This window comes from Procambarus clarkii, chromosome 31 (assembly GCF_040958095.1).
Source record: "Procambarus clarkii isolate CNS0578487 chromosome 31, FALCON_Pclarkii_2.0, whole genome shotgun sequence".
NCBI classification, from domain to species: Eukaryota; Metazoa; Arthropoda; class Malacostraca; order Decapoda; family Cambaridae; genus Procambarus; species Procambarus clarkii.
The window spans coordinates 20,118,641-20,128,032 of NC_091180.1; positions in this window are offsets into that span (position 1 = coordinate 20,118,641).

Here is a 9,392-nt window from a genome sequence, read left to right on the forward strand (position 1 = left end):
TACCACTCACAGGATGAGTACGAGGCCCACAATAAACTACCACTCACAGGATGAGTATGGGGTCCACAACAAACTACCACTCACAGGATGAGTATGGGGTCCACAACAAACTACCACTCACAGGATGAGTACGAGGCCCACAATAAACTACCACTCACAGGATGAGTACGAGGCCCACAATAAACTACCACTCACAGGATGAGTATGGGGTCCACAACAAACTACCACTCACAGGATGAGTATGGGGTCCACAACAAACTACCACTCACAGGATGAGTATGGGGTCCACAACAAACTACCACTCACAGGATGAGTATGGGGTCCACAACAAACTACCACTCACAGGATGAGTATGAGGCCCACAATAAACTAGCCGCCGCTGACGGTAACAATCAATGATCAACAATCAACAGCGCCGGACTTCCTCTCCCTAAGGACATGTGTGCCAACTCTATGGATTGTGATGGTATTCATCTCCTGGAGTATTGTTCCCTCCGTTATTTCTTTCACTGTATTTCTCATTTGCGTGTCTTTGTAATCACATATAACCTCCTTTATGAAAAGTGACGTACTGTTCCGTTTTCTGTTAGTCTTCCGGCCTACTCGGCAAGCTTAGAAAAGGCAACTTTCCATTAACGTTTTTCATAACGTTTTGAAACTTTATGAGAATTTCCTGCCCACCAAACCTATCAGAGGACCCTTAACTTACTGTTGTTGAAAAAAATTCCCAAATATATTTTCATTTTTTTTTCATTTTCAAATTACGTCCATATTCGGCCATACGGGCAAACAGCCAAAAGCGACGTTTTTTGTAAGAGGACAGGTTGTGCAGTGAGAGAAGCCTGGTCTAGCTGTCAAGATACTCATCATTCGTGCAGATTGATTATAATTGATGATGTTCAGCCATTTTCGTAAATTATCATCATTGCTGGGTTCAAGGGTTTCCATCAGGAATGTAGTTCATCTACATTGATGTTAATGCTACACGTCCCTGTGGTTACAATCGCCAATAGATGGCAGACTCTTATATTGCCTGAATTATGGCATGAAAGCTAACTAGTTTTCACATTTGTGACGAGAAGTGAGGCTAATTTATGGGTCTAAGCCATCACCCATACAATGAATGATGGCTTATTTTATTATATTTTTATTTATATATATACATATATATACAAGAAGTTGTAAGAGTTTATGAGAGTACAATAGCATGATGTGTTTACATTCTTGTAAAGTCACTAGTACGCACAACGTTTCGGGCAGGTTCTTAATCTAACAGATTAAGGACTTTATATTTGGTGTCTGGAGTCCGTATAAACAAGTGGGCGCCATCTACTTCATATTAGTTGCCTGTGTTAGTTTTATTTTATATTTGTATGATTTAATTTCTTGTTCACGATTACTTATTTTTTACGGATGAAGGATGGAATTATTTAATCCAGACGGAATTGCTAGGCTTTGTATAATTATCTGCCCGAAACGCTAAGCGTGTTAGTGGCTATGTAAGAACGTAAGAACACCAATGATATGTACACTCAATACTCAATGTACCTTCTTGTATATGAATACATAAATACAATAAATAAATAGTTTTGAATAAACTATTAATTAAAAAACAACTAGTTCCAATTAGCAAATTAGTATTGTTGGTCATCTAAAATTTCGATTTCTTTTGCTCGTTTTCTTTCTCTCTGAGCCACAGTATTTTGAAAGAAGATGTAAAGTTTGTGTCTTGTGAGCTGTTATTAGGGGGACTTAGTTATTTCAATGCTGATATTTAAATCGATTAACTTTTTATTTGATCCAATTGTTATGCAGCCCACACCCATCCCGTAGGTGGTAGCGGATAAGGTTACAAAGCACATAATGGCTCAGAAACTGAACCCCAAATTTCACTTAGCACGTAACTATCTTGTGAAGCTATGGTTACAGATTAATGAATGTCAACAGTCTTTACCTGAATTTAGCTGAAGGCCACGAACACTCTATTGTCCTCGACGAGGACATGAGGCCGGCTGCTTATCAAAGATCCCCCATTTCCCCTTTTGATTTTTTGTAACTGTTGTGACATTTCGGGCTTCGGCGGGTAGGCGGTTCCATAAGCTTATAACCCTGTGGGCGAAAAACCATCTCCTGTTGGTGTTAGCTGGTGACATGAGGTGAGCCATCAGGTGAACGAAAATGAGAAGCCCACCCCCCCCCTCACAAAAAAAATATAAATTAGTAAGTCTATACACATATTTGTTAAGATGGGAAGGTGCCGTCGGCTGTCTACCCGAGAAGGGACATAAATAAGAAAGAAGTCGACCTCGGGAAAAAAACGAGAACGGTGGACTTGATCCACCACTGCAGTATGATCTTATACACGTCCGTTCTTGGGTTTCTACCAGCTAATCATATGAAAATATTATCAATCCTAAAACAATGAGGAAATGTAGAGTAAAGAAGAGCATCTTAGAGGTCCGAACAATGACGACAGTGAGCGCGTGAATGGTATCCCTGACAACAAAACGCTGAGGTGCTTGAAGGGCTTCCTTGCAACAACTGACAAGCTCCCGGGTGAGGCCAGGCTTCTGGGATGTGAGATACAAAGACACACACACAAGTAGTCTGAATGCTTGGCTACCTGGCATGAGGAGGACTACAAAAAACACTGCACATTCGGATAAATAAATAAATAAATAAATAAATAAATAAATAAATAAATAATAATTTATTTAGGAAAAGTACATACATAGTTGCAGAGTTAGTTTTTTATTTTTTATTTTTTTCAGTATAAACATTCTGTTAGATTTACAGATAGAGGTAGTACATACAATACCTAAAGCCACTAGTACGCATAGCGTTTCGGGCAAGGTGAGGTGGGGAAAAAACCACTTTAGACTAAAACTTAATAGTAATTGAGATTAAAGTATTAATTGCGCTGAAAGAAAAAAAATAATAAAAGATAAAAAAAAGGGGGGAACATGGTAGAAAATAGCCAATATACAAGTTGGTCAACAAACAGCATTTTTTTTAAATAGTAAGACATGGGATGACATTTAGAAGTAAGGCAGGTTGCATGAGTTAATAATTAGGTTGTATATATTTATATACAAACACATTAAATTTAGCAGTAGCTAGCCTAAGTGGTACAAGTTGAGTGGTACATGGGTTATTGTCTAAGGAACTGTGCAGAGAACCATTTAGAAATTTGTACACCACGTACGTGAGACCAAACTTAATTTGTAAACATTTCGCCTATGACGGCTCTCTCAAATCTAGGAGTCACGAGGCTAGTGTCTATATTGAACAAAACAACTGGAGGGGGTAAGGTGTTATTAGTATTAGTATTATTAGTTAGGTCTGGTGCACTAAACACCAACAATGCTTGGATCTTCAGGGACCAAGAACCAAAACATCATAAACATTAGAGACGATAATATCAATATAAAAATAATCATTATAATTTATCTGAATTTACCTTCCGGGCCACCATCTCTAGCTGGCCTCGACGGGGACATGAAGCCAGCGGCTAGTCAAAGGTCCCCTACTGTTCTTGAGGACTTTTTCTAGTTGATTTTTGAACTGGAATACTGCTTTGGTATTTGGCTTCGGATGATTAGTAACACCTAGAGTTTATTTCTCTATGTGTGAAAAGCATCATCTGTTGTCTGCCCTACATTAATGGCTTGACGAGTTTGAAGTTTTTGCCACTTGCGTGTATTACGGTGGAACTTTTAAAGAAATTATATCAATGTCCTCTGATTTCTTCAGCTGTCATGTCTGGTCTGCAGTGTTGTTAGTCCTATGGCCCTCAACCGTTCCTGGAATGTGAGATAATTTAGGTTTTGGCATTTTTGTTGCTCTCCGCTCAACCTTATCCAGTAGAGTTGTGGCCTCCTGGAGCTGACGTCTCCATGCTTGGGTACAGTAGCCTAGATCGGGGCCCACCTGCAGGGGTCCCAGGGCAAAACTTATTTTGACTATACAGCCTGTACTTACTGTATAATGCAAGGGTGCTTGGAGTCATTGTGTGAGACATCCGAGAGGCCGGCAGTGATTGGGTGGTGAACCTTCAGCCCCACAATCACAGCTACGGGAGAACACCAGAGAACACTTGTGTGTACACGATGAGGAAGGAGCCAATGAGGGGGCCTAGGATGAGATGGAGGAGGATAAGGGGTCGTGTCTGGGGGTGTTGGAGGATGAGGGGGGGGAGGGGGAAGGGGAGGGGAAGGATTGCTGGAAGAGGCAGCAAGAGGAATAAGACAAAGGAAGCCCCCAAGAAGTAGGTCTCCACACTCCAGTCAACACTCAGTGAAGCCCCACACAGGCTGCCTCCCGCTCCTTGCACAACTGCCTCGATATACCCCAACACGCCTCGATATAACCCAACATACCTAGGCATATCCCTATACACTTCAGTAGGCCGTCGATATATCTCCAAACGTCTCGGTACACTTACACATACCTGAGTATAACTCTCCAAATCTCGCTACACCTACTCATGCGTATGTTCACCCCCCACCCACAGACCTGCATATACCCCACGACAATGTACACTTCCTACACACACCTAACCTACATCAGTTTATATATACACTTCAAATATATGCAATCACCCTCAATTCCGCTCGAAAATAACAGTCAAGAATAATAATTCCACTGTGCATCGTATTTTTCAAACTGCAGGTCAGTTTGGGCAAAAATGCAAAATATCTCCGTTTTCTATTGGACTATATAATCCCCATATTATGAGATGGGTTACATATATAGAAACTCTCATCAAGGTCCATGATGAATTTGAAGATTACCATTGAGGAGACTGTCAAGGTATGAGAGAGGAACTACAAAACACCTCCTACAGGGAACGGATAATTCCAGTTCTGCAAAAAAAAAAAAATCCAATTTCAAAATTCCGCAAAAAAATAAATAAATAAATAAATATGTAAACAAAAATATTCCAAATCCGCCAACAACATTAAAAATTCAAGTCAGCCAAAAAAAATCCAATTCCGCCAACATCAAAATTCCAAATCCGCCATCAAAAATTACAATTCCGCCAACAAATAAAAAAAAATTGCAAAAGAAAAATAGAATCAGCCAACAAATAAATTTAAAATCCGTCAACAAAAAAACTTCCAAATTCGCCTACAAAAGGTTCTAAATCTGCTAACAAAAAATCTAATTCCGCAAATCAAAAAAAATTACAATTTCACAAACAAACAAAAATCCAATTCTTCCAACAAAAAATCCAAGTCGGGGCAAAAAAAAGTTCAAATCCCACAACAAAACAATTCCAAATCCGCCGACCAAAAAATCCAATTCTGCCCAAAAAAAAAAAAAATTCGTCAATCCAAAAAATTCCAAATCCTCCCCCCCCAAAAAAAAAAATCAAAATCAGCCAACAAACAAAAATCGAAATCGGCCAACAAAAAAATTAAATTTTTGCCACCAACGCAACTAAGCTCAACCCAATTCATCCCAGCCTGACCCAACCCAACCCAAGTCATCCCAGCCTGACCCAACCCAACCCAAGTCATCCCAGCCTGACCCAACCCAACCCAAGTCATCCCAGCCTGACCCAACCCAACCCAATTCATCCCAGCCTGACCCAACCCAACCCAAGTCATCCCAGCCTGACCCAACCCAACCCAATTCATCCCAGCCTGACCCAACCCAACCCAATCTATCCCAGCCTGACCCAACCCAACCCAATCTATCCCAGCCTGACCCAACCCAACCCAAGTCATCCCAGCCTGACCCAACCCAACCCAATTCATCCCAGTGTAACAAACTAGGCTGTTGTAAGAATTATCCAGAGTGGTTTATCGACAAGATACTCTTTTTCTGTTTCTTGGTTAAGATGTGCTCCGTGTTGAGTTATGGTTGTAGCGGTCGTTATGGGGTCAGTAGGCCTCGTTTAGCACTAAAATTGCCTCGGAAATGTCTTTAATATTGTGATTTACTATAATGAATAAAGTGGATTGGGAGGAGAACGGGAGGGGGGGGGGGGTGTTGCAAGCAGGTGTGAAGCCAGGTATGTGCTTCCCCCCCCCCCCACACACACACACACCTCCTGCTCTCAGGGTCAACAGTCCTGTGCTCGCTCGGTCTCGCTTCATGCAGGTCCGCGTTCAATCCCCCAACTACTTGGAAGGAACCAAGTAGCTCCTCCCCGTCCCATCCCAAATCGTTATCCTAACTTATCCAAGTGCTATATAGTCGTAATGGCTTGGCGCTTTCTCCTGTTAGTTCCTTCCCCTTGAGTGCAGGTCGTTCTGCCTCACCTACCAACACTAACTCACAACCTCAAGAAGTAATCACAAGATATTAAGAATTAAGGAAATTGCATTACGACTATAAGCCCACACGAGGCGGCTCCTGTACACTCATATACACGTGTTGCCTCCGGTGACAGTAAGTCATAATAACCTGGTTGACAGTTAGACTGCTGCCATTCATACATGAAGCATGGGAACTAGAAGCGTGTGTGTGTGCGCGCGTGTGTGGGAACATCCACTGCATAGGTTCGAACTCTCATCGCTGCTCCTACGGATTTTCTCACTGATACAGTCACGTTAGTGTGATTACACTGTGTGTATTCCTACTACTGTTACCGGACCTGTCTCAGTCTCCACGGTGTAAAGCTGTACATGCACCGTAGTGACGCAGCTAAAGCTGCCAGTTGCCTCCCCGCCGCGCCTCACACTATTGTGAGAGATCCAGTTATCCATTTGAAGACGGTCGCTTTATTTGTTAATATTGAGAACCCCGTCTTCCTGAAATGACAATACTTATAGCAACTTCTCGGTGGAAAGTGCCAATATGTAGTGGTGGACCGCCAGTAAAGAACTTTTTAAATTATTAATTGTATCAAGTCCGGGAAAAATCTAGTTAAAAACAAAGTTATATATTTCTAGGTCTAGTATAGCACATATATTAGCTAAGATAGCGTGTATCACGCCTAGGATTCCTAGGAGAAGTTAGCTTAGGTTAAGACTTATATTTATGTTGCAGTTAAAAAAACGTTTCCAGTGTGTTCAAGTTTAATAAGGGATGAATGGCGCTGCCCAATAAACTCGCCCCTTGGGGCAAAATTTAAAAAAATATTTAGAAGGCAACTTTCTGGCGGTCCATCACTATATGGTACTGTCCACCAATTGCTTACTGTAAGTACTCTCAATTCAGGAGGCTGGGCTGTATTATTGAGTATAATGGCTTACAGATATTACTGAAATAGATTAAGATGTGTCAAGAATAGATTGGATAAGTATATGGGTAAGACGGGTGGATTTAACCAGGATCCGTCTAGTGTGGGCTGACAGGTCGCCTGCGGTACTCCTTAATTCTTATGTTGTTAATGCCGGAGTTTAAGTGCCTGGGTCAGAAAGGCTGTTATGACGTCAGGTATGGGGGGAGGTGACTGTGACGTCATCAGCATATATATAGTAACTGAGGTGATGACGTGGCACTCCTCCATGACGCGAGGCACTGCTGCTGCTTCACCACCTCTACCTCAAGACCTGGCACTAGTCACGCCATCATCACCACCACCTCTACCTTCCCTGCCACGTCTACCACCACCTCACCTGTCAAGCCCTTATAGGGCGGTAACAATTTAAGTTAATAATTACGGGCTCACCATAGCCCGTGCTACTTCGAACTTTTTGCAGGCAATGAGTCACAATAACGTGGCTAAAGTAAGTTGACCAGACCACACACTTGAAGGTGAAGGGACGACGACGTTTCGGTCCGTCCTGGACCATTCTCAAGTCGACTTGAGAATGGTCCAAGACGGACCGAAACGTCGTCGTCCCTTCACCTTCTAGTGTGTGGTCTGGTCAACTTCGAACTTTTTGTTCCTAATAGCGAATCTTAAACAACAACAACAACATTAAGTTAATCGGGAGACCGCTCAAAGCGCTGCCATTTAAAATATATTACAAACATTCCACGCCTCTACGCTCGGCTTAATCCTCCAGTACTGGCATGGTTCGTCAGTTCTGGCTTTTGCTTTTTGAGGTAATGGTTTGCTAAATTCTGCAATGTGATTGCCAGGCCAGCATTGAGGGGCATCGCTTGCTATTGACGGGTTTCTCCAGCCACCTGCAACCTGTCATTGTACTACTGGACCAACCCGTCCCCCCTGAATACTACATCGCATTTTGACGTATAATTCCCCCTAAGACCAAAAACTCATGTACTAAAGGCGACAGCGGCTCACGAAATTGACGTAATGTGCCGTTTTCTGTTCGTGGGTCCTCTGGTAGGTTAGGTTCGGGCAATTTAGTACAACAGTTTAATGACGTTGGAGACGCTCGGGAGAACCAGCTGGCTGAACACTATACAACTTGTACTGTTAATTAGTTTCACTGATATACGGACCACGAGGCTCGACGAGGCTCACGAATGGTAACCAATACACACGGACACATTTCCTGGCCTTATACACCATTCCTCGTCCAGGGAACACAGTCACGTATGACTCTGAGGATAATTTTAATATATGAAGCGCTATCAACTTCTGGGAGGTTATAAGGCCGCTATAACAACTTACTCTTCAACATGAACGTTGTATTCACGACCTTCATGTACACTTATTTGTTCCTGATACCACGTGAAGTTGTCTCATACTACGGGTTAGTGGGGAGGCATCCCGGACGGGTTAGTGGGAAGACATCCGGACGGGTTAATGGGAAGACATCCGGACGGGTTAATGGGAAGACATCCGGACGGGTTAATGGGAAGACATCCGGACGGGTTAATGGGAAGACATCCGGACGGGTTAATGGGAAGACATCCGGACGGGTTAATGGGAAGACATCCGGACGGGTTAATGGGAAGACATCCGGACGGGTTAATGGGAAGACATCCGGACGGGTTAATGGGAAGACATCCGGACGGGTTAATGGGAAGACATCCGGGCGGGTTAATGGGAAGACATCCCGGATGGGTTAGTGGGAAGGTATCCCGGATGGGTTAGTGGGAAGGTATCCCGGATGGGTTAGTGGGAAGGTATCCGGGCGGGTTAGTGGGAAGACATCCGGACGGGTTAATGGGAAGGTATCCGGACGGGTTAATGGGAAGACATCCGGACGGGTTAATGGGAAGACATCCGGACGGGTTAATGGGAAGACATCCGGACGGGTTAATGGGAAGGTATCCGGACGGGTTAATGGGAAGACATCCGGACGGGTTAGTGGGAAGACATCCGGACGGGTTAATGGGAAGACATCCGGACGGGTTAGTGGGAAGGTATCCGGACGGGTTAGTGGGAAGACATCCGGACGGGTTAATGGGAAGGTATCCGGACGGGTTAATGGGAAGACATCCGGACGGGTTAATGGGAAGACATCCGGACGGGTTAATGGGAAGGTATCCGGACGGGTTAATGGGAAGACATCCGGACG